Source organism: Trichosurus vulpecula, chromosome 1, assembly GCF_011100635.1.
Source record: "Trichosurus vulpecula isolate mTriVul1 chromosome 1, mTriVul1.pri, whole genome shotgun sequence".
In the NCBI taxonomy this organism is placed as follows: domain Eukaryota; kingdom Metazoa; phylum Chordata; class Mammalia; order Diprotodontia; family Phalangeridae; genus Trichosurus; species Trichosurus vulpecula.
This window is the reverse complement of record NC_050573.1, coordinates 295,878,756-295,890,598: the sequence shown is the minus strand read 5'-3', so window position 1 is coordinate 295,890,598 and position 11,843 is coordinate 295,878,756. Positions and strand designations below refer to the sequence as shown.

Genomic DNA, 11,843 nt, shown 5'->3' with positions numbered 1-11,843 from the left:
AAGTGTTGATTGTAATTCCTTCATCTAATGATTACCTGTATTACCTTGGCCAAGATACTTCTCTCAAGCCCTCTGTTTCTTCATCTGTAAAATGAACCAATTGAATCAGAAAATCTGCTATTTCTAAGTCCTAAGTTACCTATGACATCACAAGTATTATATAATAGAAATAGCTTTCAAACCGAAGTCATCAAACAGCTCATTCCCCTGTGCCACATTACTTCCAAAAAGGTGCATAAAATGGTGGGTATATCAATAAGACTTTTATACTGTATTTATTGGTATAGCAGGAAAGCTCTGTCATCTGTAGTTCTAGACTCTGGTAGCTACTCATTAGGCTCAGATATTTTTATGAGAAAGAAGGTTTACACTGTTCTAAAGTTTCCCAGAATGATGAGGCAAGTGACTTTCAGAATTTATGGTGTGCAGTTTGTTTGTCCTGTGCAGTGTCTGATGCTACCCAACATTAGGATGGTGGAATCCCATGACTTAAATTAGAATGTCAGCTCCAACAATTACAAGAGTCTTTCTATTTCTCCTCCCTGTGTTGGTCTTCAGAAGAGGTACTTATATGACCTTGGGCAACTCACTTCTGTGGACCCTGGTTTTCTTATGCCTAAAATATCAGGTAGGGTTGGAATAGCTGGATTCCAAAATCCTTTTCATCTCTCCATCTATGATTTTATAATGATCACAATAGATAGCTAATGTGTTTAAGTAGTAAAGAAGCATATTTTAAGACCAACTAGGATAGAAAAATAATATTGTACCCCCCCTCAAAAAAAACTACATCTTGTACATTCCCACTATGGGATAGCAGATTGGTTTAAAGGGCTCACTTTCTCCCTAGATTGGGTTGACAGGCAAGTTTGGTCAGAGTACTTCCTTTTCTCCCTGAAGAATGGATTAGAGGTGGAATTTATTAAAACAGTTCCCCACATAAAGCAGTTATCTGAGTGTGCTAATTTCCTATTTTACCGAACAGTGATTTGCATAATTGTCTTTGAGCTAAAATTTCCCCAATGTGATCAATGTGTAGCTTAATTCTGTATGCTTAATGAATAGGCACTCCTGTTAAGGAAGGCACTTGAGTATGACTCATTGGTTACAATCTGTAAAACATTCTTAGAAAAGTCAGATTCTCTCTGTCTCTCTCTATGTCTCTGTCTCTGTCTCTCTCTCGCCATAGAGAGAGTGTTTTAGGGTATGGATATATAAATATCTACAAATACTTATAAGTATAGATATCTATCTCTAAAAATTCAAGAAACAGACTCTATGGTATAAAGTTTTTGGGAATGTCAGCAGTTAGTGGTACTTGAGAGGAGAACAGAGAGAGAAATGTCAATGTGCTTGGGAGGGGGACCTCTTTCCTCCCCATTTTGTGGAGATATGGCCTTCTTTCAGCTCCCTCCTTCCAAGGAAACATGGTTTTCTTTTCAAATCCAGTCATCCAACATGGTAAACCTAGTGAGGAAAAATGTTCAGTGATTTTTCCCCTTTTAACCTGGAATACTTGCTTCCTGACCCATATCTCCATAAGAATCAGCCTCCAACTGTTATTCTCTTCCTCTCTCTAATGTACTGTCTCATATCAAAAAAAAAAATCCAAGTTAGGTTTATAGAACTTCAACATATTGAATACGCTAAACTTCTTTCTCCCTTCCATTTCCATCTCATCATTCAAATAAGCAAAACTGACACAGATTCAAACAACCCTTCAGATTATAATTTCTTATAACAGCTCGAAGGAAAATACATTAAAAATGGCATTTACAAAGATAGTTTAAAGAATTGGCCACAGTTTGAAATAGCCCTAGGGAGGTGAGGAGGCAGGAAGAGGATGCCTGGCTTCTTCAGTTAAGTCAGTCCCTTCTCCCATTATGGAAGAAGTAGAAAAACGTGACACCTCCTTGGGATTACATGATGGACTCGTTCTCCATACTCACTTCAGAGCAGGTACTGATAACCTCTCACTGCTTCTTGTTGCATATAAATACCCTTAAGTGGCAGGTGAACCAGAATTCAATGTATATACTCAAGGAGTAATTCACACACCATGGATTCACCTTTCTATTGTCCTTGATGAGTGAGGATGAGTATCTGAACTCCAGAGGGTCAGTTAGGTTATGTTCTGCCCACCACCAAACCCAGTATTGTGAATGCATGATCCTCAAGGCAAACCTATGTTTGAAATGTGGTCTGCTTCTGTTTATATCTTCTGTCCTTTTTATATGGTGCCTTATGAGCTTTTGTTTATTCATTCATTTATTTATTCATTCATTCATCCATTTATTTGTTTGGTTATTTATTTTTAGTTTTCACCATTCACTTCCATAAGATTTAGAGTTCTAAATTTTCTCCCCATCCCTCCCCTCCCCCCACTCCAAGATGGCATGGAATCTTATACAGACTCTACATATAACCTAGTGAGATTCTGAAAGCAGCTCTCAACTTCTTTCTGGGGAACTGTGAGCAACGGGATAGATGCAAATGCAGCATCTGAGGCAGCAACAGATTGACCAAGAAAGAAAAATTGAAAGAAAGAAAAGAGTCTATTATTGATCAATTGTAATCAAAGTAAAATCTATAACAATTAATGATTAGGAGCTACAACTGTTCCAAGGAGAGGTCTGAATACCAACCTATCAACTGATTGTGATAATTCTATGTCTTTCTTGCCTCACAATTCCTTTTTGTGTGTGGGAATATAACTGCCTTTCTATCCCTTTCTAATTTTTTGTACCGTGGGTACTTTTTACTGGCAAAGATGACTAGATGCTCTGTCTTCAGACTAGCCATGCCTGAACCTAATCATTGTGTAAAGCTAGACAAACTAAAGTATAGGGTGGAACAAACAGAGAAGTGAGTCTTAGGCCCCCAAAAAGCAGGGGGCAGGGAGGTATAATTTTATGAGAGGTTCACCAACAGCTGTATTCCTCCATCCTGGATGATTATTGGCTAGCTTTGCAGTTATGGTCCTGGCTCCCCACAGAATGCCATGGCCCTGGTGTGATGTCTGCCATAGACTACTTCAATCTACAATGGCAGAGATCAGCACAAAGCTTCTCGCTGGGATGCAATTTGGGCTCAAACTTCAGGTATTCTCCACTGTCTACCATGATCAAGGTCTCTACTCTCCCATGTCTCATTCAATTGTTTAAATTTCTTCAGGCCTTCCAATTATTACCATTTTCTAGAAATGATTTTTTTCCCAAAGGAGGGGACTGGGAGTAGGTCTGTGAATCAGAGTTAGCCTGCTAATACTCTGATTGGCTATCTACTCAATTCTCTCTATCCTCAAGTGGACATAGTCCCTAACCCAGGGTTACATTCAAATAACAATAGCCCAAAAACAACATCCCTTGTCCTCAAAGAGCTTACACCAAGTACATAAAAAGTAATACATAGTAGTTGAGAGAGAAAAAGAGAAGGGAGGGGAGAGACACACACAGGGAAACACAGAGAGAGAACAAAGACAGGGATGGAGGCAGAGAGACAAAGAGACAGAGAGTGACAGAGAAAGAGACATTGTGACAGAGGAGAGAGAGGCAGAAACACAGAAGCTCAGAGACCCAGAAAAAGACAGAAACAAAGACAGAGACAGAGGCAGAGACAGACAAATACAAGTGAAGGTATGAAAATTAGATTATGCCAGAAAAAATAGAGTGATTACACTGTCCCTCTGGGAGTAAGATGTCTCAGCTGAACAAAGAGAGTCCCCTGTGTCACCCAAGGGGAAATTCCCCAAAGTGTCTAAGGAGGTAAAATCAAAATTAGGACATTTTGAGAGGCTAGCTTCCCCTTTCTGCACATGAGATAGTCTTTCTATTTCTCCTCCCTGGGGTTGTTGCTGAAGTTTGTATGGAACTACTCTAGTAATTAGGAAATATGCTCCAGGCTTGCATGTAAACTGATTATATTACAATGGATTGTGAATAGGGACAGCTAACAAGTGAGTTTACCAGGAAGAGCTAATATCTAAAAGAGGCAGTAATGTTACACTAGAATGGTAGGTGGAATTCAGGTTGTGGAAGACTTTAAATGGGAAAATATGGAAAAGAAGGAAGGAATGAAAGAAACATCTAATTTGATCTTCACAAAAACCATATGAAATTATTATCCCCCATTTCTGAAGCAAATAAAATAAATCACTTGCCCAGGGTAACAAAGCTAGTAAATGTCTGAGGCTGGATTTGAACTCAGGTCTTTTTGACCCCAGGCCCAATTCTTTATCCACCAAACAACCTAGCTGCCTAAAATGCTCAAGTGGATGAGCATCCTATCCCTTTTATTCTTTGACCCAGTACTTCTTCAACTATTTGAAAACCAATGATTCTAGAAAGTAATAGTGTTTTAGTACCAATGTCTGAACTCTCTTAACTGAGTTACCTATTAATGAGGAGCAAAGATTTGGGTCTACTCTGCATCCCCATTGTAGTTCATCTTTCCTCCTTGTCATGATTGACTTTGGCTTCTCAAACCAAGTCATTGCTTGACATATTTTTTAAAATGAAGTCAATATATGGGTATATGTGTTGGGGCAGAGAGGGTGGCGGCAAAGTAACTTCTTTAATATAACAGTATTAAATAACATATATAACTATGTAAAATAGTTGTCATGTTCTATGTTTTATGGTAAACAAAACATTATCTTCCTATGAAAGAGATCATTCCTTTCAACAAATTTCCCTTAGGGTTTCAAAACAAAGCCATCTGAGAGCAAAGTTTTTCTGCCTTTTCATATATTGGTCTGATATGTAATAACCTCTATCAGACAGCCCAGCAGACTGATCTGCATGGAAGACACCTAGAAGCAGGTTGTGATAGGGAAAATATGCTTTCACGGGAATATCTAGGGTATCCCACCAGTCATGTTTGGGAGCAGCCTCAAATTTAAGAGAAGGAGGAATGAAAAGAGGCAACAGGCACTTCTATCCATTCTGTGAAAGAAAGTATGCTGAAAGATAGGGAATGATGGACTCTTTCAAAACATCTCAGAAGAATAGAAAATTTCACCTCCTTGTGACAAGGCACACTCAGTCATCAGGAATAATTGACTCAGAAATAGATGTTAGCAATTATAGGGGTCGTTTACATCAATGTAGTTGCTGGTGCACAAACCTTTCTTAAAGTATCGGATTTGAGGGAAGTATCAGGAAATACAGAAAGCTCTTCAGAGAAATTGAATCAGTTCTGACCACTGAACAATGGCCTGCTTGCTCTTAGTCCTATTATGCCTCCAATCCACAGATCTGAAGCCACTTCCACAACAGGGATCTAGAGGCTAAAGTCTTTTCTTCAAGACTCCTCTTCACCCCTCTCTATAGGATCAGTTAGGGGGTGAAGAGAATCACTTGAACCATAGCTCAGGTTCAGCATAAAACTAAACTTATGGCTGCTTTCACCCTTGAATCTCATTTCCAATTCCTGGGATACTATACAGTTCATTTGCGACTAAGCCCCCAACTTGTACCCAAAATTGAGTAAATAAGCCTTTGTTGTTCTTATTGAATTTCCTATTCTTCTGAGATGTTTTGGAATGCCCTAGCATCCACTCTCTTTAAGCCTACTTTCTTTTACACAATGAATAGAAGCACCTGTTGCCTATTCTCATACCTTCTTCTCTAAACTTAAAGTTGCTTCCCAACATGGCAGCTGGGATGCCTTAGATGTTCCTGTGAGTAAATCTTTGCCTTGGTTTATTGATCACTGTCCTAGTGCCTGCGGGGCAAGGATCCTTCCCTTTCTCTCCAAAGGCCTCTAGAGACATAAATCTTATTTCTGATCTCCCAGCTGGGTCTTGAATAGCTTCTCCCTCATCTTATACCATTCCATAACTTCTCTTCCCCAATTTTCTGTCTTTATTTTTAACTCTTTTTGTGGCCAGCTTCCCCTGATGCTACTCTTTGCTCTTGTAAGTCATCTGTGAGCTTACTTCTTGCCTATTCCCACATTTTTATTAACTACTAGTGCACTAATTTTCTATTCAACTCTCATTCACCTATGGGTCTCAAACAAGTCGATTTTTATGGGTTCATAAATAACTTGAAAGACCACCTACCCCACTCAGAACCCCTCATTTTATTTTTTGATGATTTAATATTTTATATTCCCCCATTACATGTGAAAAATCTTAATATTCATTTTTTAAAAAAATGCATTCCAAATTCTGTCCTTTCCTCCTTCCCTTCCCCTTCCCATTAAGACTATAAGCAATCTGATATACATTATACATGTGCAATTGTGCAAAACATATTTTCATGTTGGCAATGTTGTGAGGAGAAAAACACAGATACCCTACCCCCTAAAAAACAAGAAAAACAAAGAAAATAAAGAAATGCTATGTTTCAATCTGAATTAAGATTCCATCAGTTCTTTTTCTAGATATGGACAGCACCTTTCATCATAAGTCCTTCAGAATTGTCTTGGACCATTGTATTGCTGAGAAAAACTAAGTCATTTACAGTTGATTATCATACAATATTGCTGTGACTATGTACAATATTTTCCTAGTTTGGATCATTTCACTTTTCCTCAGTTCATGTAAGCCCTTCCAAGTTTTTCTGAGAATATCCTGCTCATCATTTCTTATAGCACAATAGTATTCCATCACAATCATATCAACAGTTTGTTCAAGCATTCCCTAATAGATGGGCATTCCCTCAATTTCCAATTCTTTGCCACTATTAAAAGAGCTGCTATAAAAATTTGTACATATAGGTCTTTTGCCTTTTTTTTCTCTTTGGATACAGACCTGGTTTGGTCAAAGGGTATGCATGGTTTCATTGCACTCTGGGCATAGTTCCAAATTGCTCTACAGGATGGCTGAATCAGTATACAACTTCACTGACAATGTATTAGTGTCTCAATTTTTCCACATCCATTCCACCATTGGTCATTTTCCTTTTCTGTCATATTAGCCAATTTGCTAGGTGTGGAGTGGTAGCTCAGAGTTGTTTTAATTTACATTTCTTTAATCAATAATCATCCAATAATTATTTAGAGCATTTTTTCATATGATTAAAGATAGCATTAATTACTTTGTCTGAAAACTGTTCATAATCTTTAACTATTTATCAATTGAAAACCACCTCATTTTGAAGACAGTATACTGAGGTTCATAGACCTGAATTGACTGGTCCAAGTATAAGTGTCAGAGGCAGAATCTGAACCCAGGACTTCTGACTTAAAAGCCACTCTTGTCACTGCAATACTCTTTGAGTTTTCAATATCATAGATGACTGTAATTCAAGTTGAAGGATTCTAGAAATCATCCTTTAGGAAAAAGAAATTCCTAGATAACCTCAGGGGATATGATGTCACACAGCTAGAAAATGGGAGAACCAAGGAATAGAATGGAGCTCTTCAGAGTCCCATTCATACACTTTTTAGTACACCATAATGGTTGGGCATAGTTGCACTATTGGAATGGCCAGCTAGGCTAGTCCTTGGAGCATGCACATATTTGCCCTTCCTGATAGATTGTGCAGAGCATGTGCAGTTTCAGTCCAACATGGGAGACTTGAAGTGTTAGAACTGAGGATGCTTATGTAAGTGTAAGGGTCATTGAGTCAGTTATTCCACTCAACTAAAGTAAATGATGCATGCTATGCCTTGATACCTTAACCGGGTGAGAATGTATCTCAATCAATTGATAAATCACTCGAAGCCTTTAGGCTAAGTATAACAAGTCCTTGAAAGCTATTGGATGAACTAGAGGAATGTTGTACATGAAATGTATTCAAATTGGCTGAGGAAACCTTGCCATGCCTATGAACTGTCTATAAAATATTACATCAACTCCAGAACTGAGAGATTTTGAGTGAGAGGAAAGCCAGGGTAAAGTGCTTCAGCCAAATTCCTGAGGAGAAACCATTTCACCTTCCCTATAAGCAGACCTTACAAGCATTAAAGGCTCAGGAGGATTTTGAACTTTCTGTTATCCCATCCATGCCCTAGAATGGTCCCAGCACAGGACAAATGAAGACAATACCTTCATAGGGAGTTGAGAAAGGACAGTATGGGATGATGAATGGATTATTCAAGGTTATTTTAAGGAGCAGAAGGAAAAGGTGGGGATATCCTAAGGTCTCTATCCAAAAGACTTTGACAAGCACTGAATTATCACCTTGTGATATGAACATATGAGTACACTTTCCCTAGACTCTATATGCACTTGTGAGAGAGTATCATAGACTTTTGCAAAGAACGTTTTGTATTAATATAGAGGCATCTAGATGGAACAATGGATACAACACTGGACCTGGATTCATATAGCCCTAAATTCTACTAAATGTGTGACCCTAGGCAAATCATTTGATCTGTGTCTGTCTAAAGTTCCTTCATCTTTAAAATGAGGCTAATAATAACACCTACATCCCAGGGCTTTGACGAGCATCAGATGAGTACTATTTGTAAAATGCTTAGCACAACACCAGGCTGAGATTATTTAATAATTTTTTTCTTCCTTCCAATTATTCTTACTTTGCTACCTTAGTAAATACCCCTTTCTTAAAGTCAATTAAGTCTGGCCAACTAACTTGTATCAACAATAAATCATGGAGGGAAGAAGAGGATGTTCAACGAATAAGCATTAGAAAACCACCAACCTAAACTACTGGAGACTAAACCTATAACAGGTAGCTGAGAAAGTGCAGGATTAGCGGCTGGAGAGACCCTGGGGGCATCCACTCCCCCCACATCCTGCCATCACCCCCCTCCCCAATCCCCTCCTCCCTGCTGTGCATCCAGAGATGAAAACCCCTGTTTAAAGGTGTGGAAGCAGAGAAGGGAGCCTGGGTCCCAGTAGCGGAAGCTCAAACCTTGGGGGGCCAATGGAAATAGGGAAGGGGAAAGCGTCATTTTCCCCTCTCCTCATTTCTGGGCTACAGGCTTTTACTTGGATCTTTAGATGAGCAAGGAAGAGAAAAACTTGAGTAATATCATGCAAAAAGAAAAGCATTTCTGTCTTAAAATTACAGGAAGAGCAAATAATCAGCAGTAATAACTTTTAATAGGAAAGATTCTAGAGACCCAATTAAGAAGGTACCAAAAGCTCTGAAGCTTGCCAAGAGCAAAAAGTCCCTTTTTGCTTGACATTAAGGGGAGACCCATCAAAGGTACTTGATTGCCTTAGCATTCCACAAGAGAAAACAGTAAAAAAAAAAGTCCCACCCTAATTACCATAACACAAGAGAAGAGTAATTAGAAAACCAATTCAAAGGTCTGTTTCACCTAATGTGGAATTGCCAAAGGAAAAGCCAATTGAGTCTTTCTGGACCACCATTGCAGAAGAAGATGAGCAAAAATTATTCACTGATAAAATTAACAAAATATTTTCTGAATGACTGAGCCTAATTAATAAAGGATGTGAATGGAAGAAGTATTTTCAACACTGAAGGAGCTCATTGTAAAGATTCCAGATGCCAAGAAACTTTTTAAGTATTGGATATGCCTTGCATGCCTTGAACTAATTACAGCCCTATTGAAAATATTGCAAGATATGAAGGAGCCATTCCTTCAGGGGTTCAGCCTATGGAAGAAATGCAATACACACCTACAGATATCCTGACAACGAAGAGTCAAGTGAAGGTTAATGCTGGAGAGAACATTGATGAGGTTTTGTTTTTTTTTTTTTTCCAGCTAATGAAGAGGTCAACAAAGTATATGACAAAGTTATAAATCAGAATAGAATTAATGTAGATGGGACATTAGCAGCAGAAAATTCAAAATCAAAAGATGAAGATCATAAAATAAGGAATAAAAAACTTCAAGTGTTTGAAAGAGAGTGAGAAGATGAAGCAGGAGATTCAACCAGTGATTTAGAGACTCTTAATAAGGAAACTAGTGCCATTCAATATAATGTGTCAACCTTCCCATACTTGCAACTTGTGAAAAAGAAGAAGAATTTTGGTGAAAATAGTTCTCTGTTTCAGGGAGCTGAAGTTTCTGACAACAGTGAGATGTTCTTCAGGAGAAATTTTGTAAATTACCAGATATTTTAAAGAGTATTTATCTCTGTGCTGTTTCATTGGAGCAGTTAGTAGAACTGGGAAGTGAAACAAGCACTTATACATGCTGTCCAAATACTCCACCTTCTGCAACTTCCCTTGAAGCAACAGCAAACAAGATAGAAAAGAAATGAAACTTTAACAAGGGAAGAAATGTATTTAAAAATTCTTATTAAAGTCTCTTGTGTTTTAGGTTTCACATTTCCCACAGATATATAGATTATTACATAAGTTTTCACTAGTAGAGACTGTCTTTGAAATAAGACTATTATACATTTTATATGTCTATATTATATTATTTTGAATAAGAGAAATCTCATAGTATAATATAGCTGATTTTTATATATGCCTACATTTTTGTGGCTATTTAAATAGATGTCTACAAACCTAATCAAAAGAACAATGTTGGAATAGGAAGTATATTAACATGATGTGCTTTTTTTTCCATTAAAGGAAATGTGTTTTCCAGTTCAGTAAAATCTACATATTCATTTTAATTGGGATTTTTGCAGTAGAATCTATGTTCATTTGACATTGTCTTCTTTGCTTCCCAACATTTTATAATATATAAGAACCAAAACTATGTAATTTTGTTGAGCTTTTCTAAGCTGCAAAGGTTGCATTAAAATTCTTATCATGAATGACTTAAAAAAAAGATTAAATCTATAGCCACGATAGCCTGATAAAATACATAGATATATACCTAGGCTCAGATTTACATTGGTGTCTACAATCTTGAAACAAAAAGTTGCTCAAATCCTTCTTTCAGGTGACCATCATTTGTGTCATTCTAAACAGATGTCACAGAAATGTGTGATTGCAATGAAGGAGGTCTACAATTCACAGAAAAAAAATGTAAATCTATAACCCTGCTATAGTAGCCAAACTCTGTGGACCTAAAACCATTGATTCATCAGAGTAGGATTTGGAATAATAGCTCTAGAGCAAGTGCTAGACATATAAAAGTTTTGAGGTGCTTTCTCACCCAGCAGCTCACAGAAATTCTTCCTTACTCTAAAGTGAATAGAATTTCCACTTGAACTTTTTGCATGGATTCACAAATCCAATTTGTTAGTTAATTGGAAACTTTGTATCACCACACACAGTACCAGCTCTTTAGTCACTTAAGGGAAGAGGAAGAGAAGGATGGGGGAGGAGGAGGAGGTAAAAGAGGAAGAGGAGGGGGAGAAGGATTCAAGGACTAGAAGAGGGAGAAGAGGGAGGGGAGAGGGAATGGGAGAGGGAGAAGATGAGAAAATGAGGATGAGTAGGGAAGGAAAAAACACAAGATTCCAAATGACTGTTTCAACAGAGAGCCTCAACAGAAACTGGGAAAAATTAGGCTGTTTGAAAAACCTCTAGGTGGGAAGTATACAAAAGTAACTAAAAAGAATGAAGAGATGTCTAACTAAAACAAATGAACAAAAAAATCAAAATTTAGTTGTGGAAGTCCACTAGGCACCAAGAATGAAAAAACAAGAGGAGGTTGTAAAATACTTTGGTATCAACTTGTTTGATTAAGGTAGGCATGCTCTACATTTCAGTAGCTTGAAAAAAGACCCATTGCACTTTGTTAGGTGCAGAAAACTTTATTTGATTTGGTAGTAGGCTAGGAAGGCCAAGGTGGTTAATTTTCCTCACTATGTATCAATCAGGGAGCTCAGATCCAGTCTGTCCTTCCCAAAGGATATATTGCTGCAACTCTCCCCCAGATGTAAAGAAAACAGTCAAAAATGACCTTTTCCAAAATAGGGAATTATGAATTAGATAAAATTTTAATAAAAGTTAAAAGATAAAATTTAATCTAAAAAAGATAATTGGGCATGTAAC

The 11,843-nt window shown here is 37.7% G+C and overlaps 1 pseudogene; it reads left to right on the top strand.

Moving 5' to 3' along the window:
* Positions 1 to 3,044: 3,044 nt before the first annotated feature.
* LOC118837382 lies at positions 3,045 to 10,147 on the top strand (annotated as a pseudogene).
* Positions 10,148 to 11,843: the final 1,696 nt, after the last annotated feature.